The 24,101-nt window shown below is 45.8% G+C and overlaps 1 protein-coding gene and 1 long non-coding RNA gene across 4 annotated transcripts in view; one reads left to right on the top strand and one right to left on the bottom strand.

The window, feature by feature from the left end:
- Window positions 1-24,101, bottom strand: part of NALF1 (NALCN channel auxiliary factor 1) — a 410,074-nt gene that overhangs the window by 318,376 nt on the left and 67,597 nt on the right. The window lies entirely within an intron of this gene.
- Window positions 1-24,101, top strand: part of LOC128349346 (uncharacterized) — an 89,578-nt gene that overhangs the window by 26,042 nt on the left and 39,435 nt on the right. For 2 of the 3 annotated variants that reach the window (XR_008318764.1, XR_008318765.1), the window contains exons 3-5: window positions 8,874-9,530; window positions 10,824-10,980; window positions 12,005-15,173. This is a non-coding gene — a long non-coding RNA (uncharacterized LOC128349346). Of the gene's footprint in view, window positions 1-8,873; window positions 9,531-10,823; window positions 10,981-12,004; window positions 15,174-24,101 lie in introns of those variants that run through there. The other variant, XR_008318766.1, reaches the window with a different exon arrangement.

Raw genomic sequence — 24,101 nt, 5'->3', positions numbered from 1 at the left:
AAATGCAGGTGCTTATTTGCCATCCATTTCTTGAGCTGACCGTCTGCTCTGAAAAATCACTAAGGATCTCTTACACTTGGCCTTAAAGATCTGAAGAATTACTGATCTAGATACAACATACAAAAAGGAATATTTCACATTTGGTAGTACGAAAGACACTGCTATCTCCCTTTCATCTGAAACTATCCAACAGAAGCTATGGAAGACATCCAGATTAACAAGTAGCAAGTGCTGCTCCTGAGATCCTGACTAATACCGCAACAGTGCTGGCATAAGGGATGCAAATTTTAATGAGCTCCCCCTTCCCCTGGAAGTGCTCTGTGCCACCCAAAAACATTTCCTGAGGACTTTGTGACCCCTGGGAACATATTTTTGGATGCCAAACAGCACATTCGGGGGAAGGAGTGGTGGCTGAAATTCCTCCGCCACCATTCTGCATTATCGGCACTGCAACCGAACCCCTCAGCAGCATTGGCACTTCTCATGTATGCCTGCACTTTGTTAGGGTGGCTGTCAACCATTTTTTCACAATTAATTTTATGCAAGGTTCCACAAATTTTAGCCAACTTCATAGTCAAGCCAAAATGAGTAGTCACCAGAATTCTATTCCTCCTTTGCAACACAGTCTTATGATATTTACTAGAAGGAAACCATGCCAAGGTTTATTCTAATGTGCAGTTGACACATTTTTGTCAAGTCCTGTAAAGATCATTGGGACAAATTCGATTTCACTAAGTTCAAGTCCCATTAATTTGATTTAAATGTTACAACGTTTCTTTGGATTGAGGATAACGTGCTATGCAGTTTCTTTGGACTGGGGACAATATGCACTCTGCTTCAGCATGTTTTAAAAATCACGCTGCAGCGGCCTTTTGCTAGTATCCTTTGCTGTTACAAGACAGCATCTCTCTCCATTTTGGAATTCAGCGAGATTGTTGCAGGCACATGGGGCTAGTGCTGAGGAAATCAAGCCTCTATTTGGACTAAACCGGTTTAGTCATGGAACTTGAACCCGTGCAAACACAGTCTACGATGGCAGAAAACCCACCCTGAACCTTTGAATTCTTAACAAAGCTAAATTGATACTAGAGATCTTGGTACAAAAGGTATTTTCTAAGAAACTGAGTAACTGTACTCCGAGTTGCAGTCAAGGCAAGCTATGGCATGTAATTAATTTTTGTCATGCCAGTGCCCTTTTATTGCAATGGAATATCAACCTCCTTAACCACTCATTTCTCCCAGACCTCCCAATAAATTATCTCTCCTTTCTTTGAAACTCCAATTTCTGATATCTCTGTTAGGAAATACCAGAGACATGGGAGCTATTCACACAAGCAGAAAACAAGGTGACCCCCTGCAAAAAACGTTGACTCTATTTCAAGCCTCACAGCAAACACACGTGCATTTGATGAAGCCTTGGCAGTGAATATGGGAGACTGATGACCAACTTTTACAGGCTTCTCTTCAAGCAGTCAGCCACAGCTTGCAATGTTGGTCCTCCAGCCCCCTGAGTGGCCAGGGGGGATCACATGACCCAAGGAGACCACTCTGAGGGCTCCAAGCCTCAGTCCTGCTTTGCAGCACTCTAATTGGTAGCCTCAGTTAACCCTTTCCTGGCAACTGCAGCACTGTCAAAGGCACTGAACTCCATCCTGATGCCCCAAACTCCCTGCCCACAACAAGGCAGGGACAGGAGAGAGAAGAGGGCAGCTTCAGCTGCCAGCCAGCCCCAAGGGAAGAGTCACACACACACACCTCAACGCACTCCCCAGATCCAGGAGGGACACAGCAGATGCCCCCTGGAGCAATTGCCAGATTCCCGTGAGAGTAGTTGCCAGATCCCCCCATAGGTAGCCCAGGCACAAGGCACACTCTGTACACTGTACAGCAGCATGGTTTGGGAAGGCAGAAGGGAGAACCTTCCCCTCGCCCTTCACCCTCCCCGCAGCTATGGCTGTGGCCCTCCGCGGCACCCCCCCCACCCCACTGTATAGCGTGTGTAGAAGGTAAAAGGGACAACCCCCCTTGCTCCCCCCCACTGCTGCTGTAGCCAAGTGGCGACTCTGCCTCCCTATCAATTTGCCACTGCCACCCCTTGTCAGCCTCCCAAATAACATGACAGTCAATCTGCAACCCATTTTGGGCCTCTGTGCGTGCACAGAGGCCATTCGTGTTACCAGGTGAGTGGGCGTAGGAGGGTGGGCATGTGGGGGAGGGTGTCACCATCACCCACCTGCCCTGATGCTGCCACTTGCCACTCTTGCAGTGCCAGCAGGGTGGGAGAGTGAGTGGCAAAGTGTCACCCACACCTGCCCACCCTCATTGGCACTGCTACCCTCTGCATCTTGATGATGGTGCAGAGGGTGGGCGGGTGGGTGCAGTGTCACACCTAGGCAAATTGGGCACCTGGACTGCCACCGCTGTGGTCTACCGGCCCAGCCTGGAAGCGAGCGCAACAGCGGGCCGAACCGCTGGGAGTCTCTGGAGGTAGGATGCGCGGCAGGGCCCGTTGCGCTGTGGGAAGGGGCTCTCCTGCCTGCAGGTAGGTTGGCTGGCCGTCCGACCTGCTCCCTGCCTGTTGGAGACCTTGCCTCCCTGCCTGTTGGAGACCCACTCAGAGCAGCTGCCGTCTGCTTGGGAAGGAGGAGAGCGCTGGCAAGACTGCTGCTGCTCCCTGCCCTGCCTTTCCATGGATTTTGAGCGGGGCAGGGGCTTGATTCTAGGGGTGCTCCTTCCACGCCTTTGCTGAGCACATCTCTAGCCTGATTCCTTTTGAACTGGCTCCCAGCAGAAGCAGCTACAGCAGCAGCACTCCCCCCCCCCCCCGCACTGGCACCAGGAAGGGGAGAGCAGCAGCCCCATCACCGGTGCAGTTTCCACCTGGAAAGGGCAAGGGTGATGTTGCCCTTGCCTTGGCGGTGACGGGGAGGGGATGGGTGGGTCGGGAAGCATCTCCTCTGAGGCAGCAGATGGAAGGAGGAACCGGCGGAGCCTAGTGCGGTGTACTACAAGTTCTTCCTCACAACAACCCTGTGAAGTAGGTTAGGCTGAGAGAGAAGTGACTGGCCCAGAGTCACCCAGCAAGTCTCATGGCTGAATGGGGATTGGAACTTGGGTCTCCCCGGTCCTAGTCCAGCACTCTAACCACTACACCACGCTGCAGGCATGGGCAGCTGCAAGCAAGGGCAGGGACACTCCTGCTTTTGTCCAGTGACTTGCAGAGGACAGGAAGGAGCACAAAAATCCCCATTCAGCCATGATACTTGCTGGGTGACTCTGGGCCAGACACTTCACTCTCAGCCTGACCTACTTCACAGGGTTGTTGTGAGGAGGAACTTGAGCATGTATTACACTGCTCTGGGCTCCTTGGAGGAAGAGCAGGATATCTATATTATCAATTCTCCAAGATGGGCCATGCGTGGGGACGTGGTAGAAAGGAGGTGATTGGCTGACAGAGGGGGAGAGAGTCCTGGAGCAGCAGGGAGTTTTGCGGGGCGGCTGGAAAGCAGTTTGACATTTGGCTCGGGGGCACCGTGAAGCAGCAGGGAACTCGGAGGCTGAGGAGGGCTTCAGGAGCTGTACAGTTGGCTCTGGGGACTGCAGGCAGCAAGCAGTTGGCTGAGCTGCGCCATGAAATGGCAGGGAGCAGGGAGCTCGGAGGCTGTCAGGCGAGCAGGCGACAGTTCCTGGCAGTGGCAGGGGGAAGCAAGGATTGTGAGACAGAGATAGAAAGACGGAGGACAGAGAGAGCGAGCGAGAGACTTGTGGGGGGTGGCAAGAGCAAGCGAGAGCATTGTGGGGGGCAGCGAGAGCATTGTGGGGGGTGGCGAGAGTGAGCGAGAGCATTGTGGTGGTGGCGAGAGTGAGCGAGAGCGGTGGGGGGGCGGCGAGAGCAAGCAGGAGCATTGTGGGGTGCAGCAAGAGCGAGCGAGAGCATGGTTGGGGGTGGCAAGAGTGAGCGAAAGCATTGTGAGGGTGGCAAGAGTTAGTGAGAGCATGTGGGGGCAGCGAGAGCGAGCAAGAGAGTTGTGCGGCAGCGCGAGCGAGAGAGTTGTGGGGCGGTGAGAGCGTTGTGGGGATGGGATGCCACAGGCTCAGTGCACGACTGCACAGATGCTCTGTGCAGGGTCAGCTAGTAAAATGTAAAATTAATGAATAGCATGACATATGTTTCTGTGCAACTATTCCCCTTAGGAGATGGGGCTGCTATAGGAAGAAGGGTTCGAGCTCCCTGCCTGGCATCTCCAGGTCGGGTTGAAAGAGAATCATGCCTGAGAGCCTCGGGAAGCCACTGCCAGTCTGTGTAGATAGTACTAAGCTGGATGGACCAATGGTCTGACTCAGTGGAAGGCAGCTTCCTATGTTCATATTTTCCCTTGGGCTCATTTGCAAGGTGCCTGCCACTTTAAGGAAGTTTGAGTGAGTGCTCAGAGCTGTTGCTGGACAGGCTTTCACCAAGTATTAAACTGCTTGCTTTGCAGCCCACTCTGGTACGCAGGCTCTATGGTAGTTCTGTATAGGCAGCCTTCCGCAGCGTTCCGAGGCTTCACAGGAATACTGGGAGGGGGTAGGCAACCTCCCCTGCTTTCTAAACCTGGTTTTAGAGGAGGGGCTGGGAACTGGGTGGCCCTCTTTTGACAGAGCCCTGTTTGAGAGCTTGCCGAGGTTTCACATGGTAGTGCTAACCCTGCCTTCAGACCTCAAGCCCTGTTTTTGCTGGTCATGAGAATAGCCTCATGGTGTTTTTAGACACATATGAATGATTTCTTATCTGGAATTATAGTGGCAATGCCTACACTCTCTTACTTTGATATTGCTGGGTGCCTGCCTGCAGATGCACTCAAACCCCGTTCCCCCAAAAGTTGAATAACTGGCCTTCTGAGACCCAATCTGGAGCTGAAATCACAGAACCCTAAAAATGAAGGCAAACAGCCTTCCAGGCTCAGAGGTCTCTCCAGCATGCTCCGTGCATTCACGCGGGGCATCCTGGAACTTCCGGACACCACGTGGCCCCCTATCCCCACAGCCCCCACCAGCTTCATGATGGAGCCAGCAGTCATGTGGGCGGCCAGGGCTGCTGCCTTGATCATCTGTGGGGAGAGTGGGCTAAGACCACTCTCCCCACTAACCCCCTTACGGCGAGTCTCACTGATCGTGAGACTCGCCTCAGTAAGTTGGCTAAGTCTCTTTAGCCACTGCTCTACAACAGCAATGTAGTGCAACCTTATTTATCTTTAAAATAAACTTAAACATGTCACTTTAGAAAGAGCAGTCTCAGTCAAGTAGAAATTATAAAAATTAAAACAAAACCACTTTTTAAAAGAAATCAGATGGAATAAACCATATTAAAGAACAAGGCTATATCAACTGGTAGAAATCATAATGTGCACCATTGTACAGCCTCCTATCCAGCTCATCCCAGAAAGGCTCTACCATACAAATATGAATTAATGCACACACTACCCTGGTTCAGACTATCATCTGGTTTAGATTACTGGGAACGAGCTTACACTTGAGCATTTATTGAGCTCCATTATGTTTGAATTTGGGAAACAGGATCAAGCTGTGGTTTGATATTCTTGTCTGTTAACAAACCACAATGGTAAACGCAAAGAATTTCATGGCACAAAGTGTACAAGTTTTGCGGAATCATGTCCATTTTTCTCCATTTCTTCATTTTTCTTCATGGTATTCCTGCTTTTATGGCAGAAGCAAAGTAATACACTTGTATGAGCTATACAAAGTGTTTCACTGTCAGTTTTAAAGACAGGAGCAACTTTAATACCTGGGTTTTTGTCCAATGTATTCAACTCATAGGTGAGGCCTGTTGTTGATATGGCAGTTATTTTGCATAAATTGCACTTATAGATGAGTTAAATATATGCAATTGATTTTTTTAAAGCTTGCAAAAGGGAAGTAAACAGTTTGAAATTTGTAGGATTCAATTTCAAATGTTGCTCATTTTATTGACCAAGAAGTCTTTCTTCAAAATAAGATCTTTATTGTAAAAGAATTCACTTTTGGAATTAACATTATGCAAATGTGTACAAGTGTGTGTGTGTGACATGTAATGTATATTAGATTGAAATGTTAAGGGGGTTCCACACATGCTGCTTCATGCCTAGCCCCACACACCCCTAGGGACAGTGTCACCATTATGAGCAGAATCCACCAGTAAGTTATTCTGGACAAACTCTAGCACTTTTCAGAAACTTTTCAATGGAGCTTGCACAGAAAACTTCCCAGTAGATGATGATGAGAGGGGGAACAAAACCAAGAAACCTATTTTCCAGAACTTCAAAGCTCTGCTGATACCAGGCACAATTTCAAACTGCAGAGTTCCTGCTATGGAACTGGATCCCCTCCAAAGCTCATTAGGAGATCTGCAGAAGACAAAGTCACTCTTTGGTGAAATTTAATAGCTCCGCATTGCACCCCACACTGCATAACATACAGTGGCTGGAGGGAGTACTCATTTAACCCTTTCTTCTCTGCATCTCCTTTCTCTACAGCAGCCCCCCACCCTTTTCTCAACCTACAATACAACTTAGCTTAGCTATACATGATCAGTATATTTCCTCTATAAGAAATGTGGAATAAAGAAGAAAGCTGTTATGTTTTATACCTAAAGAATATGATGATCACACCAAGACACTTTCCTTTCACAAATGAACAATAGATCTGATCCAGCCAGTGTTAGGACCTTTCAGGAGTGAAGCCTGATGTACCATCAGAGAATTCACAGTGATTCCCTCCCCAATATAAGCCCAGCTTTGCAGTCAGTATAATAGCTGATATACCATTAACTGAATGCTGGTACAGCCAAGCCTCAATGAAGCTGGTTCTAATTGAATGTGGTCATGGCTTCGGCCTTCATTCTTCATAATATCCCTCCCCTGCATATGGCCATTAATATATCTTGCTTTAGCTTCATTGAGTTGTACAAAGCTTTTTCAGAGGTTTCAGGAAGAGGAGGATGGTTTCTTGGACAATATGTCCACGACATGTTTCTTCTGGCAGTTTCTTCAGAGCTCAACAGTGAACAGAGAAGATTGAACAGAGATGGGTACATAAATTAAATATGATGAAAGCAGCGCTGATTCAACCCCACCCACCCCACCAGCCTGGCAACATACAGAGAGCACTGTTCACCCCCCAATGAACCTTGACCTGGTGGCACTCTTTGTGAGGAACAATAGGGAATAGGGAAGCGGGGGAGAAGGCAAGGGGGAAGGCAGGGGAAGAGAGAGGAGGCAGCAGGTGGGCAGGATAGTGGAGTGCCCCTTCCCCACAAACCCTGAGCTGACTGCCTTGTCCCATGGAAGGACAGACCATTGGCTGAAAGTATGAACTACCTTGTGTTTGAAAAGAAGTGGGTGCAATTAAGCTTTGTGGTCTCTCCAGTAAAATGCAAACAACTCTGTTTTCTCCTAGCTCTTCTAATTGGGCACTCAGGCACCTTTTAAAGAGGTGGCTGTTGCAGATATCTCTCGTGTTTCCTTTTAGATTGGTTCCATGCCCCAAAGGGACGCACATTTTCTCACAGGTTGATATCCAGATTAATGCTGCACTAGTGCAAACATATCTCACTACTAGAAGGAAGTTGGGCTAGCTAGTTCTGCTATGTCAGGAGTTTGCATTCCAGACTAGTGTTACACTGGTGCAACAGGATGCGCGTACACAACCTGTGATGCACCTCCTACTGTGATAACTCTTCCCCAGCCCATATATGTTGCTGGGAATGATGCAAAGCTATCCACTACCATTGTTACACAAGTGCAAGGCTCGTGTAAGCTGACTGAGACCCCAGAGATTGTGCAACTTTGAGCACCCACTCAGCTACACGAACTGTGTGCTTCTTTGTTCATTGTACTAGCACAGCATTAGTCTGGATGTCAGCTGCTATTTTTTACTGGGCTTCTAGAGGTAAGATTATGGTGAAATCATTTATGGGAAACAAATTCCATCATACTCCGAGACAGTCAAAGAGACCTAAATATCTTGAACAATCCTTTGTCATAAACAATTGGAACTAGGAAAAAGGTGTCTTTGCTTGTTGTGTTGTCAGCTGGTAGTCTGATGCCCAGAATCAAAGCCAAACAGCCATTAGAACACAAAATTTCACAGCCAGAACAGCATTATGAGTGGCAGAAATTCTGAACTGGCAAATCAGAAGGTAAAGGAATGACCTTTTTAGAAGTTTCCAAGGCTCACTTCAGGAACTGTAATTTACTTTCGTACATTTCCACTTTTCAAATTATATTACTACTACAGCACCTTCTTATACAGGCACAATAGTGCCTGTATAATAGTGGTGAAGTATAAAAACTGCATTCCACCATTATAGACTCCAAACACGCTATTGGTCATAAGATCCAAGCCATCTGCCCAATGTGCCAGAAATCAGGCACAGAGCAAGAAGGGGGACAATCGCCACCATCTCTCCAAATTTAATGCAAGTCCTTTAAGATGTGCCCAAGATAAAACAGTTTGAAAATTGAGCTCCAAGATGCTGATTTTTGGCAGCATAGTTGGTCAAGTGCAACCTATCTTCCTTCCTTCCTTCCTTCCTTCCTTCCTGTTCTTTTAAATACATCTCAGAATTAGGGGCCATGGTGAAATAATGCTCTTTTGGGGGTTCTGAATAAAATTCACTCAGTATTTTTTAATTAATTAGCCTTCAAAGTCCCCATTATAGCAGGATATTCACCTGAAGATACATATCACATATCAAACAGGCTGAAAAATGAATGCAAAGCATGGATGCATGGAACCTAATTAGTAAAGCCAGCACAATATATGACACCATACAAACTTAAGAAATTGTGTTTACCATCACACAATCACACAATCTGCTTAATTTCACTTGCTAGGAAAATAATGCTCAGGATCACCAATGCAGATTAGAGCCCTATGTGGAAAGGGAAAAGCCGGATGTTCAAGCTGGTTTCAGAAAAGGCCGAGGAACAAGATACATCATTGCTGGCACACGATGGATAATTGAGGAAGCCAAAGGATACCAAAAAGAAGTCAATATGTGCTTTATTGACTACAGAAAAGCCTTCAGTTGCATCGGCCATGTCAAGCTGTGGGATATCCTTAGAAAAATGGGCATCCCAGAAAATCTCATTCTTCTCATGAGAAACCTATACACAGGACAGGAAGCCACAGTCCAGACAGAACATGGTAAAACAGTCTGGCTCCAGATTGGCAAAGGAGTAAGACATGGCTGTCTACTTTCTCCTTATTTATTCAACATATGCTGAACATATACTGAGAGAAGCTGGACTGGAAGATGAGCATGGTTTTAAAGTTGGAGGAAGAAACATCAATAACGTGCACTACGCTGATGACACCACTCTGCTAGTTGAGAATGTGGATGATCTGCAAGCTCTAGTAATGAAAGCTGCTGCCACCATGGAGGAAAGGGAGGCCTGCTCCACTCACCCCTCAGCCACCACCCCTCGGCCACGAGCTGCACATGACAGCTGAAATTTTGAAGAAGAAAAATGGAGGTTGAGCACAGCAGGGTGGGTACAGGGTGTCTGCAGGAGGCCTCCCAAAGTAGGTTTCATGAGGGCCTCAAGGTGGGGGGGGGCTTCATGACAGGGGCAGTCTGGGTGTCAAAATTACCTAGGCAAGCCCCTGACAGCAACCAGCTTCAGAATCAGGAGCATACAGAGGCTGGCAGTGGCCTGTGTGCAGTTGCTGCCGTGGCCCCCTGCCCCCCCCAGGGTCTGACATCAGATGTGGGGATGCACGGCCCCCTTTGGAAGGGAGATCAGCCCATGCTGCATTGAGCAGGGTGGGCCGGAGTGACTCTCTAGGGCAGGGTTTCTCGTGTGGGTCCCCAGATGTAATTGGACTTCAACTCCCATAATTCCCAACCAAAGACCACTGGGGCTGGGGATTATGGGAGTTGAAGTCCAATAACATCTGGGGACCCACATGTTGAGAAACCCTGCTCTAGGGAGAGCCATTCCGGCCGCGCAGCCAATGTAGTGCAAGCCAATCTCTCTCCTAAACGGGGCAGCACCACCTCGTTTGGGAGGGAGATTGATCAGCTCCATTGTGTTGGCAGCGAGACCAGGAATGGCTCTCCTTGCCTTTAAGGCAGGGAGAGTCATTCCAGCCACGTTGCCAACGCAGCGCAGGCCGATTTTCGTTGCAAATGGGGCCATGCGGCCCCGTTAGGGACCAAAATAATACTCTCCCCCCCCCCCCCGTGTTCAACATCAGTAGTGGCGGACTGGGTCTAAAAATATTGGTTGCCAGGAGACAAAGGGGGCCCACCCACAGCTATAAGGCTATCATTTACTTTTTATAAGAAATAAATAAAATTTTCAAAAATGCATTAAGTGGGGAAAAGGTACCATTAAAACTTTTGCAAAATAAATGTAATTTTTTTAGTAATTACAATGTACACATATTGTACATATTACTGGCATTAATAAATTATCTAAGGTGCCATCATTAGCCACACTGATAAATTGCTGAACATTTCTTACATGTGTTGTTGTCGATTCGTGTAAAGCCAAGCTCTGGCTAATACGCCTGTAGTCACTAAAGCCACATACAAAGGGTGATGGATTACAAGTGTTGGGAGACTCAAAGGCCAAGCAGTGTGAACAATATAAGCACCTATTTTCTTTAGCCATTTTCTTGGGACTGAGTCTTTCATAATTTTCCTCTCATACAAACGAGTATCAAATGGCAGATCATCAAGTGGCTGAAATGGATGTTCAGCAAAAAAAACTTTTTCAGATTTGCTCGTGATGGATACGGGAAGTTTCCAGCAGCTGATCTTGCATTTTCTTGTGTAGGTTCATTTATAGGATGTGCTTCAGAAACCAAGTCATTTATGCCTGAAGATATATCTGATTCCCTGTAACTAGTTGAAGCTATGTGTTCAGATGTTGCAACTACAGGTAGTAAAGATACTGGAACAATGAGGCCAGAAGAAGTACTGGGCCTGGGTTGGTGAGTAAAGAATCTATATATATAATTCTCCTGGGTGTGCCAGGGAAAAATGCGTCCCGGCAGCCCAGCTGATTGGCTGGGCTGCGGGGGCGCCTGATTGGTTGGCGCACCCAGGAGAACGGCGGCGGCGGCCATGGCCGGGGAGCCATGCGGGCCCAGCCGCGGAGGCGAGCCAGTGGGCCTGGCCTGGCCTGGCCCGGCTGCGGAGGTGAGGCGGTGAGCCGGGCCGGGCCCGACCGTGGATATGAGGCGGCGGGCCTGGCCGGGCCCAGCCGCGGAGGCGAGCCAGTGGGCCTGGCCTGGCCTGGCCCGGCCCCGGACATGAGGCGGCAGGACTGGCCGGGCCGGGCCCGGCCGCGGAAGCAAGGCGGCGGCTGCACTCGGCCCTGCAGGCGGCGGTGGCGGCTGCACTCGGGTCCCGCAGGGCGGTCGCCGCCGCCACACTCGGCCCAGTCGCGGTGGCGGCCATGGCCAGGGAGCCAGGCGGGCCCGGCCGCGGAGGCGAGGAGGCGGGCCCCAGCCCGGCCGCAGATGTGAGGCGGCGGGGGCGGCCTGGCCCGCCCAACAGCAAGGTAGTGGTGGTGTGGCGAGGTGGGGGCGGCCCGGCTGCGGCGTCAGGACTCGGCGGTGGGCCGGGTGGCGGCGGGCCCCAGCCCACCCGACAGCACGGTAGTGGTGGTGCGGCGGGGCGGGGGCAGCCCGGCCTGGCCGCGGTGCTCGGCCTGGCCGCGGCGGCGGCACTCGGGTCAGCTAGTGCTATTGTATTTGTCTCTACATTCAAAGTAGCTCTTTCCTGTTCTTGTACATCATCCTGAGTGTTGTTTCTTGCTTCTTGATTATTTGTTGCGGAACTATACATTGATATAGATGGTGGTTGTGGTATTATAAAATCTGTAATAGACCTGCATTGGTTGGCTGATGCCTGCCTTTCTGCTTCTTGTCGCTCTTTGCGTTTCAGTGATCCAGATGTATGCTTTTTCTTTTCTTTTCTATTCCATTCCTTTTCTTTTTTTCTTTTTCCAAGTCAAGCCACTGAACAAAGCTCCCCAGAGAACCCTGTCTCAGAGGAGACTTCACTTCCTGAAGGCCCAGCCAGGGTGTTACAGATTTGGAAGGTGCAGGAGGAATTGAACAGGGATTATATGGAGCCTGTGGGAGCGAATGATGAAGAAGAGGTGGTGGGCTGGAGGGGCAGAAGTCACCCTTATTAAGCCTGATCTGGTGCAAAAGGAGCAGTACTTGCCAGGCAGGACTTATAAGATCCAGGGATAAGAAGTAGGCCTCAGGCTTCTGAAGAGTAGACAGCACCTACAGAGCCCCAGCCCAGAGCAAACGATCCCAGAGACATCAATGCAGACAGTTTACTGCACGGGGAGCATGCTGCAGAATTCCTTGCTGAACAAAAGCAGGATGAATCCTGTTCAGGTAATGGGACATGATGTCCATAAAATGTATTTCTGAATATAACTATGATATGTGTATTGATATTGCAAAGGTGATAAAAAGTGTTTATTAATTTTTATATGTGTAACTGGTAAAAGAAAAAGGTAAAGTATTAAATGTACTGCATATTAAAACCCACAATGCTTCACCCATTGCCTAGGAGAGGTTTGGGAAAACCTCCCCTGAAGCAATGAGAGAAAGGGTGGGACATGTGACGGATCCCACAAATGGGAGTGAAGAGTAAAGCCAGAAAAATGTTCTGTCTGTGTGTCACCCAGCAGAACCTGCCCAGAAAGAGTAAATGGCAGGCAGAATCAGAGTCTGTGACTAACAGCCAGAGAAGGGACCAGTCTGGAAGAGATACATTAGGCAAGTTCTGGAGGGAAAAAGGGAGTTCTGTGAAAGCACTGCTTGGGTATAGTCGTGTTCTGCTCTGATCTACTGAGAACAATTTTAAGAATCACAGTAATTTTAACACTCCACAGTAAATGACAGCCTTATCGTTGTGGGTGGGCCCCCTTTGTCTCCACAGTATATTAGGGCCACAGTATATTACTAATATTAATTAAATACATACCTTTTATAAAACACAGCAAGCACAAGGCGAAGAGCTGACGAAGCACACCCAAACTGAGGAGGCCGACGCAATGAAAAATATTTGCTGTCTTTGCAATGTGGGCATGGGCAATAGCTCGCATGTCAAGGGCGTAGGGACTGAGCAGTGACTCGCGGAGGATCTGCTCAAGGGCCAGCTGCATGGTGTTGCTCAGCAGCATCAGGCCCAAGGTGGCCAGTGGAGTGGCAGCAGTGGCGGGCGGGAGCCACAGCGGGCATGTGCATCCCGCCAGCACCCGCTGCCCTCTGCCAGGTGCCCCCAGCCGGGTGGGCATAATATTCTTAAATATAAAGTATCCTTATATAAAGTGTGTGTGTGTGTATATATATATAATTTTTTTTAATTAAAATAGTAATACGACATAAATTTTAGTTGCATACAGTAATAATATTGGAACTTCTATTTTATTCAAACTACTAAAAGGTCATTAACATTTTTAACATATTGTCTAATGTTTAAGGGGGCTGACAACCTGGTCAGTCCGCCACTGGACATCAGATGTAGGGGGGGCCTGTCTGGGGCTGTACTCGCGACCCCTGATTGGTGGCAGCCTGGGTTCTTTGAATCCGTTCACTTAATAATGGCTCTGCCCCTGTTCAGAATTCATAATGAAAACACTGAAGTGGTGGATAACTTTTAGGATCAACCATCAACAGTAAAGGATCCAGCAGTCAAGAAATATGTCGCAGTCTAGCACTTGGTGAGGTTGCAATGAAGGCCTTGGAAAGGATATTTATTATTTTATTATCATTATTATCTACATTTTATATCCCGCTCTTCCTCCAAGGAGCCCAGAGCAGTGTACTACATACTTAGGTTTCTCCTTACAACAACCCTGTGAAGTATGTTAGGCTGAGAGAGAAGTGAGTGGCCCAGAGTCCAGAGCCGTGACGTGTCTACACCTACAAAGATTAGAATAGTTCAGAACATGGTTTTTCCCGTGACACTCTCTGGATGCAAAAGCTGGACTTTGAAGGAGCAAGAAAGAAAAAGTATTGACGCTTTTGAACTTTGGTGCTGGAGAAAACTTTTGAGGATACCATAGACAGCCAGGAAAACAAACAAATGGATCATAGAGCAAATCAATGCAGAATTTTCACTCAAGGCACAAATGACCAGGCTCAAACTATCATACTTTGGACACATTATGCGAATACCCAGCTCCCAGCTCCATAACGCTGAAGTTGAAGGAAAGAGAAGTTGAAGGAAAGAGAAGACGATGACCAGCAGCAAGGTGGATGGACTTGATTACGACAGCAATGAATGCATCACTGAGAGATCTTAAAGGCCAAGTTGAAGGCAGATAATCCTGGAGAGAATCTAACTATGTGGTCACAAGAATCAACACCAACTTGAAAGCACTTAATCAAAATCTTTACAGATTGCATAGCACATAGGTTCAGGTAACCACCTTAACTTGCATTATCCATGCATTTTACAGCATGAGTGAAAATTGTAAGCACTTTAGTTCTCATCTTAAACCAATTCTTTTCTTGATATTTTAATTATATATAATGTACTGAACACTGCTTTTGACTTAAAAAGTAAATTCCGTCTTTAAAAACTAGTGGCATTCAGATTTCCTAAATTCGAGGATTATATTCCACATTGCTTTTCCTGTTGAAGAATCTAAATTTCTGCCATGACATTATTGCCAATTGCAGAGTTTTCTGCAACAAGTTGCGGAATGCACACCCACTTCATTTAGGGAACTGGCCAGATTTCCTGAACCTCCTCATTTCTCCAAATAAATGAAAAGCCATAGCATACACCTTATACTCACCTGTGTTTACGCTTGAATTGAAACAAGCTTTTGTTTGGAAAAGCTTATCATTCACTACTAATATTCTCATTGAAGAACTCCCAGTTAGCTTCCACAGGTGTTTCTGAAAACACAAACTGACAACACCACTCTAAATTATTTGCTTGGAGAAGTGCAAAGAAGCTTATCTTCTGCTTCCTGCAACTTTCTATAGAAGTGAAGTCTACACAATGAGCCCCTGGTGGCGCAGTGGTAAAACTGCCGCCCTGTAACCAGAAGGTTACAAGTTCGATCCTGACCAGGGGCTCAAGGTTGACTCAGCCTTCCATCCTTCCGAGATCGGTAAAATGAGTACCCAGAATGTTGGGGGCAATATGCTAAATCATTGTAAACCGCTTAGAGAGCTTCGGCTATAAAGCGGTGTATAAATGTAAGTGCTATTGCTATTGCTATGCCACCAGCTTGTCTGTCGGTGTCTTGGAGGCTTCTAACCCTTCTCTGTAGTCGCTCCTGGGCTATGGAATGTGCTCCCTATAGATATTCGTGATTTAGCATCTTCACCAGCCTTCACAAGAGCCCTTCGGACACAACTTTTTCAGCCAGGCTTTTAGTAATCTCTGAACTGTTTTAATTTTTTTTAATTGCTGTATTAAAGTTTGTTTTATTTTGTTTTTCTTGTGTTTGTTTTTGTGAACAGTTTAGAGCCTTTGAAATCAAGCAGTATATATATTAAATACATACATACATACATACATACATACATACTGTACATACATAGTTTTCAATAACCACTTAATCTAGTTTTATCTTGAGAGTCATTGCCCTGAATGACTGACATCAAAACAACTACTTCTGAGTATGTGTATTCTACACAATACAGTGGTCCCTCGACTTACGTAAATAATCCATTCCGAACGCACGTTCGGAGGTCGAAATTTTCGTAAGTCGAGGAGCGCACCACGGAAGTCTCAAAACACTCGTAATTCGAGGAAGCCGCATCTAAACATTCATAGGTCGAGTAAGCTGATTCTAAACCGGCAACTACTTCCGGTCTTTTTTGTCGCTCGTAATTCGAAAAAAAGTAAGTTGAGTAGTTCGTAGGTCGAGGGATTACTGTATTTGAAAGCTTGTATATTTGTAGTGTGCTCCAAGAAGTCTTTGTTTGGTGTATACAATTTCTGTGCAAGGTAAGCTGAAAAAGTACATATCATAAAATTCTACAGGAGAGCTTTGGAAAGTATATCTGGTTGCACACGTGAGAATTCTGCAGGTGTAATTTATAGCAGTGGGTGAACAAATGAAAGATTAGCAGGCCTTCCGGCTATAGAAGCTGCTTTTGTGTTTATTTCCCATTGCAAATAAAGGGGGAGAAACTTTTTATCCTTTCTCTCCCTTGCAGACAAAAAGCAGAAGAGGCTATATGAAAAACAATACCTTTTCTTCAAAGCTCTTTATATTTCAAGGGGTTTCTTTAAACAAGTTATCCAGTTCTTGTAATTCTTTAGGAAAGGGGGAGCAGGGAGAGAAGGGCATTTTGAATGGTTGAAGAGAAAATAGATGCCACTGTCTAAATGATGTGCTTTCATTTTCTTTTTAAAAACACACACTCAATAGGAGTTCATTGCTTCATTTTCCAATCAGGCAACAGAATCCTGCAAAACCTTTAAAGTGGTTTGAGAGGAAAATCCAAGAGACAATCTTTGTATTAATGGTTCTGAATTTCTGATTCATGATCTGCTTTTATTCAGTGCTTTTTCTGGAGAAAAATAAGTATTCTTTAGCCTGAAAATAAATAAATAAATAAATAAATAAATAAATAAATAAATAAATAAATAAATAAATAAATAAACAAACAAACAAACAAACAAACAAACAAACATTCATACACACCCTAAGATTTGTAATGATATAACTGCAAAGACAAATAAGTAACAAAAGAAATGTGTCAATTCACCCACCCATTTTCCTTTTCCACTCTACTCCATCCAGTACAAAAATAACATTAAAAAAGCAGTAGGCAACCAGAACAAAGAGATATAAGAGAGAATAAAGAAAAACGTGTATAGAAGAATTAAAAGAAGGGACATTGACTGTGAAAGAGGGTTAAGAGGAGAAGTGCAGAAGCACTACAAATGATTATGGAATCTAGCTTTTCCAGATTCCACCCTACATTTCAAAGTTACATATTTATGGATAGCCAGCTTTAAATTGGTTTATGTGTGGGCTCCCAGCTTTCCACGTCCTTCTCGGGTTACAGAGAGCTGTAATTTACAGCTGAATACTGTGGGGTTTGGGTCCCCTGATAATCAGCTGTAAATCTTAGCTGCTTCACAGCAGGCTGGATGATGTCTGCTTTCTCCTCATTCTCTCCCATTGTTGGAGAGAAACCAGCTACAACAATGAAAATCCTGGTGGGAACAAAGCCCTTTTGGATCAGTCCCAAGGCCCATCTAGTCCAGTATCCTGTTTCACATAGTGGTGCACCAGATGCCTCTGGGAAGCCACCCACAGACAAGAGCTGAAGGCATGCCCTCTCTCCTGCTGTTACTCCCCTGCAACTGGTATTTAGAGGCATCTTGCTTTGGAGGCTGGAGGTGGCCTATAGCCCTTAGATTAGTAGCACTGATAGACCTGTCCTCCATTAATTTATCTAAACCCCTCTTAAAGCCACCCAGGTTGGTTGCTGTTACCATATCTTGTGGCAGACAATTCCTTAAGTTATTTATGCATTGTGTGAAAAAAGTATTTCCTTTTGTCGGTCCTAAATTTCTTGGAAATCAGTTTCATGGGATGAAACTTACCTAGTTTTATGCAAGGGGGAGAAAAAATTATCTCTATCAACATTCTCCACAAAATGCATAGTTTAATAGAGCTCTATCATGTCTCCCTTCAGTCTTCCTTTTTCTAAACTAAAAAGCCCCAGGTGTTGCAGCCTTTCTTTGTAAGGAAGGTGCTCTGGAATAGGTTCTGTGCACAAAACCCGTATGGTGAGTTTGGTTTGAATTTTAACCATGATCTGGTACTCAGCATGATCTGGTACAGGTTCCAGCCGAACTGGGCCTGCTCTGGTTCAACCACCAAACCCGCTGAACCAGTTTGTGGCAAGTTCGAGACAATGCTTGAAAAGGGGAATCCACTAAGGATTCCCCTTTACAAGTAAAGAAGGATTCACAAAGGTGGGGGTGAGAGGGTAACTTCTCTTCCCACTGCTGGCACATGGCAGTGGTAGGGCTCCTATAAATCCCCTGCCAGCTTCCCAAATAGCAGCTCGGGTGGATGCGGTCCAATTCAGTAGCTGCAGAGCATGTGGGTCTCCATGCAAGGGGGTGGATGGGGTGCTAGAAGCACCCGCTCCTCTTGCGCAAGAGCACTGGGCCATTTATTCTAATTGCCTCTGCACCTTTCCAGAGAACCACTCAGTGTTCTGCAGTTACTGAACTGGGCTGCAGCCACCTGGGCTGCTACTGGGGACACAGGAGGGGATTTAGAAAAGCCTTGCTGCTGCCGCTGGCAACTGAAAAGAAAGTTACCCTCTCGCCCCCGCCCTTTGAGTATCACTCTGCTTTAAAAAGAGAATTTTCGGTGGATTCCCCTTTACCAGCATTGCCCCAAACTGGTTTTGGGGGGAGGGGCCGTTTCGAACTTGGACTAGTCCAACTGGTTTGCACACGCCTACTCTAGGCCCCTGACCATCTTGGTCGCCCTCTTCTTCATCTTTTCCAGTTCTACAATATCATTCTTAAGATATGGTGACCAGTACCATATACACAGTACTCCAAATGTGGCCGCACTATAGTTTCATATAAGGGTATTATAAAATTAGCAGTTTTATTTTCAGTTCCCTTCCTAATGACTCCAAGCATGGAAATGGCTTTTCCCAAAGTTGTTGCACATTGAGCTGACACTTTCGATGAGCTGTCCACCACGACCCCAACATCAACTCTCCTGGCCAGTCAACAACAGCTCAGTCCCCATCAGTGTATATGTGAAGTTGGGGGGTTTTGCCCCAATATGCTTCACTTCACACTTGCCATTTTGAAGCACATTTGCCATTTTGTTGCCCACTCCTATAGTTTGGAGATATCCTTTTGGAACTCCTCGCAATCTGCTTTGGATTTCACTACCCTAAATAGTTTAGTGTCATCTGCAAATTTGGCCACCTAGCTGCTTACCTCAACTTCTCTGGTTGACTCCACTTCTTACTTTCCTCCATTTATACCTATTCTCTATTTCCTGTTCTTCAACCAGCTACCAATCCACACATGAACCTGTCCCCACACATGAACCTGTCGCACCTGGATTGGTGCGACAGAGAAAACATTCTATCGGATGAGCAATTTGGATTTAGAGCGGATCGATCAGTTTTGGACCCGGCTTTAATCCTCCAACATCTTGTTGGGAAATATGTGCTTGCCCATAAGGCTGCCCTTTTTGCTGCCTTTATCGATTCTAGGGCTGCATTTGATTTGATCCCACGTGATAAATTATGGTCTAAGCTGTCTGATTCCACAATTGATCATCACCTTTTATGCCTCATTCATAAGCTTCATGATAATTCTCGGATTAGAGTTTGCTGTTCTAGATCTGGGCATCTTACTAAGGAAGTATAGGTATCCAGAGGAGTTAGACAGGGATGCATCCTGACTCCCTTGCTGTTTAACCTCTATATTAATTCTTTGATTGCTCACTTGAATCAACTGCATCATCACCCTCCTAAGTTAGGATCAAGACATTTATCCGTTTTGCTTTATGCTGATGATACGGTCATTCTATCTAGTACTCAAGTGGATTTAAGGAGAGCTATGCGTGCCCATGATGATTATTGTAAGTTGAATTTGTTGCAAGTTAATTGTTCAAATATCAAAGTGGTGGTATTTGCAAGATGCCCTCGTTTACATTGCTGGTTTCTTAATGGAGTCCAACTTGAACAAGTGAAACAATTCAAATATGTTGGAATTGTTTTTCCTGTTACTGGATCACGACTGTTGCACAGAGATTACGTTATCCAGAGCGGAAGAAGTGCCAATTTGATCCAGTCCTTCTTCTGCTCTAGAGGTGCTCAGTATGTTCCAGCAGGTATCAAATTATGTAATGCAAAGGTAAGGGCTCAGCTACTGTATGGTGTTCAATTGGGGCTATACTCCAATTTTGAGGAGGTTGAGGCAATACAATCAACCTTTCTGAAAAACATCTTCCAAGTACCTGGTTGTGTGCCCAGAGTAGTGCTGCGCCTTGAAGCAGGATTGATTAAGGTTGAAGCTGGGCATGGTTTTTCATTTTGAGTTATTGGCTCAAATTGATGTTTAGGCTTATTGGTATTGTCTCATTGATTTTTCAAGATACTTATCATTCACCTTGTTTGGAAGCTATTGAAGGAAGATTGCAGTATTATGGATTTTCACCTGCAGCCATTCTTAGTTTGCCTTATGAGGCGGCTAGGGGCAGATTTAAGGAAAGGATTCTGGATGTGGAATCTCAGATCGACTGGAGTCTGATTCCTAGGGGAGTTTTCCTGAATGTTGAAACTGTAAGCTATTCTCCAGCTAGATATTTACCTCTTCTTACCTCCACTGTACCTAAATTTCATAGGGCTTTAACCTTGGCCCATTGTAACACCATGAATACAGCTGTGCTGCAGGGGAAATTCCAAAATATTCCTTATCATTGTCGTGTTTGTCCTTGTGGATTGGGAAATGTTGAGACAACGGCTCATGTCCTTTTGTATTGCCAATTTTATAGTGACATTAGGAAGAAATATATTTCTCCTCAACTTATCCTGTTTCCAGGATTAACTGAAATGGACTATTTAAATTTAATTTTAAAGGATTGTAAAGAGGAGAATTTATTCAATGTTGCGAAATTTTGTCATATTTGTGGTGTTATTCGGAATGAAGTTGTTAATTCTAAATGATTTTATTATTGTAATCCTGGCCATTGGCTGTTCTAATAATGAGAGAGAGAGAGAGAGAGACTCCTCCCCAGCACTGCCTAACAGTCTATCTAGATGCTGCATGACATCCTCAACCTTCACACCAGGCAGGCAAATCACAATGCTTTCTACACACAGGTCACAGACCCATCTCTCTATCCCCCCAATGATCGAACTGCTCACTACTAGGAAGCCAGAGGAGTATCCCCTGTGCGAAAAGATATGGGCTCATCATTCACTGAAGGAGTCCCTTCTGAAGAAGTGTTTCACTCTTCCTTAGATGGCTTCCTCACAGCGGAGGAGCCATCAGCCTGGGAGTGAGGTGTCTCTATCACATCCCTGAAAGTCCCTATACACATACCTCTCCAACTCTCTGAGCTTCTCTAGATCATCTACCTTGGCTTGGAGGGAATGAACTTGTTCCCTGAGAGCCAGGAGCTCTTTGCACTGAATACAGACCCACAACTTCTGCCCATCAAGCAAATAGTAATACATACAATACTCTATGCAGTACACTGGGAAGCGCCCCCTCCCCTGCTGGTTTTCTATCTTCATGACTGATTTTGTTGGCTGTTTAGTGTTTATTTGATTGGTAGATGGTTTATTTAAAAGGTAGATTGTTGATTTGAAAGTTAGGTCTTAGCTGCAGTTGTCAGCTATTCAACAGTCTAAACATCTTTCTAGATAATATGAAAGAGGGAGTAGTACTTACCATCAATTCCTGCTAGGCTTCTTGTAATCTAGGGGGGCTCCTTTCAAGCTCCCCACACACGTCCCCACTAGAATCCATGCAAAACTCATATGGCACTGTTTGCTAATTCCTGTTCTCTAAGCTATTTGGCTATTGCCTCTACTGTAAAGAGTAGGCTTCAAACTGAGGCAAACAGGCTCAACTGGAATGTGGCTCCTACCACCAGGTGTGACTTACCTAAGTCCTAGCTAGCTCCTCCCACTGTCTCTCTCCAGGAGAGAGAAACTAACACTGAATGCTACACAGCCCCTAAAACAAGCCCGGGCAAAAACAGCAATTATCTCCCCCCACTGAGAACCTTCTTCCCCAAAGGCTGCTGTCCCAAAATCTGACCAGAATTCCTAATCAGAAGTATTTTGAGATTCCTATATCTGAGAACCAAGAGGATGTCAGACCATTAAAATAAATAACAAATGGACCTAAAATAAGCTGCTCATCCCTAAATGGAACCAAATTAACAGATGGAGTCACTACATAAGACAGAAAACATTTGCCATATAAGAAGATAGAGAAAAGCTCACTGTATGAATATGACGATATCAGGGGTAACTTGTAAATTATGGTTTTATGGAAATTACAAACACAGAGATCCACCAAGGGGAAAACATGGAACTTCAATTGTTTCAAGGTTATTATTTTGGTCATGAAAAAAGCTCTATAGCAAAAGCAATAGCACTTACATTTATATACTGCTTTTATAGCCGGAGCTCTCTAAGCGGTTTACAATGATTTAGCATATTGCCCCCCAACATTCTGGGTACTCATTTTACCGACCTCGGAAGGATGGAAGGCTGAGTCAACCTTGAGCCCCTGGTCAGGATCGAACTTGTAACCTTCTGGTTACAGGGCGGCAGTTTTACCACTGCGCCACCAGGGGCTCTATGAATCAAAGGTACTCAAATGGTGTGGTGGACTGGGTTTGATTTCAATGCATCTCCAGGGAGCCATATCCACCTCACGCCTCCTTCTCACACCTGCTTCACACCACCTTGTCACACCTGCCTCATGCCTTTTGTCTAGGGGTGTGCATTTTGGAATTTTCTCATTTTGATTTGTATCCAAATTGAAACACCCCTGTTTTGTTTTGTTTTGTACCCAAATTTTCTGAATCTGACTCGATTTGGATTTTTAAAAAGGGTCCCAGGGCAAAAAGAGTGTGTGTGGGGTGGTGGTAGTGTCCAATGGGTGGAAGATACCACCCAAATTTCAAAGGAATTGGGCAAAGGGCTGATTTTTGTGTGTGAATTCTTTAAGTTTACGTGTCTTTAAGAATTTTCCCATAGGGAATAATGGGGATTCCAGCAAAAGTATCGCTTCACTTCGAGGGGAAAGGGGTGCCCAGTGTGGAGTGTGGTGGGTGGTAGTGCCCAATGGGGGCAAAGAAACTATCAGAATTATTTCAAAGGAATTGGGCAAAGGGCTGATTTTTTGTGATTTGTTGAAGTTTACGTGTCTTTAAGATTTCTCTCATAGGGAATAATGGAGGTTTCAGCAGCCCCATAATTCCACTTGGGGGGCACTGGGGTTGCCCAGAGCGAGGGGTTGTGTAGTGCATATAGGGTGCCAACCACCCCATACCCACAAACCCGTGTTCTGTTGTTTCTGAGGTGTTCAGTGTAGATTCTCTGGTAGCATATGAGATTTTCAGTGAAAAACAAGAATCCACTCTCATATGCTACCAGATAATCTACATTCAGAACACCACAGAAACAACAGAACCCAGCACCCAATGGGTTAGCAACACAATGTGAGGTCAATAAAGAGTGGCAAGAAGCAAAAGTGCTGATGGGGAACTAGGAAGGTATTGTCAGCAGGTCAGCCCATGCTTTAAGTCACCGATCAGAAAGCTGGAAGGGTGGGAAATTCAAAGAGATTTCAAACATAAAATGGAGACTGACTCAGAGATCACCACAAAATGGAGGTCTGAAACAACAAAACGTTTTGTAGGAGAAACAGGGACGTTTTGTTTTGTATACAAAACTGTTGGGTCTGGAAAATGGGTGTTGTGTTTTGTCTACAAAACACCCAAAACAGGCTGTTTTGGGTACAATACGTTTTGTATCCAAAACGTTTCGCACATCCCAACTTCTGTCTCCATCCTCCACCCTCTTTTTCTCATTCTCTTTTTTTGTTCCTCCCTCTCTCTTCTTTCTACACCAGAAAATGCTCAGGAAAAGGTGTTCTTTTGTTGTTGTTTTAGAAAAAATTCTGAACAACATACTTCCTCATGAACTGCTGCTACCGAATTTTGCATGGACAATACTGCCACTTAAAGTAGCTGAATGCACTACATTTTACAGTACTATATGTTCAGGAGAAGGCTGATATTAAAAAAGAAAGAAATTCTGAGCCAGTCAGTTCACCAGTTCTCCCTCCCTGCTGCCTTGGGCTTGCCTCAGCAAACCCTTATGAAGAACTAAGCCTCCTCCTTCAGAGCAGCAGTGGTGAGGCCTCAGTCTCTTGTCACTTCTGAGCATAGTGGGGGTGGGGGAAGAAGCACTGCAGCGGGGATGAGAGCGCCATGGTGGGAAGAAGCATGGCAAGGGTGGGGCATAAAGAGTGCCATGGTGGGCATTAGGAGCACTACCGCCATGGAAGGGAGATGTGCGGTGGTGTGTAG

Source organism: Hemicordylus capensis, chromosome 3 (assembly GCF_027244095.1).
Source record: "Hemicordylus capensis ecotype Gifberg chromosome 3, rHemCap1.1.pri, whole genome shotgun sequence".
NCBI classification, from domain to species: Eukaryota; Metazoa; Chordata; class Lepidosauria; order Squamata; family Cordylidae; genus Hemicordylus; species Hemicordylus capensis.
The sequence above is the reverse complement of the archived record's forward strand: the minus strand, read 5'-3'. Positions and strand labels throughout refer to the sequence as shown.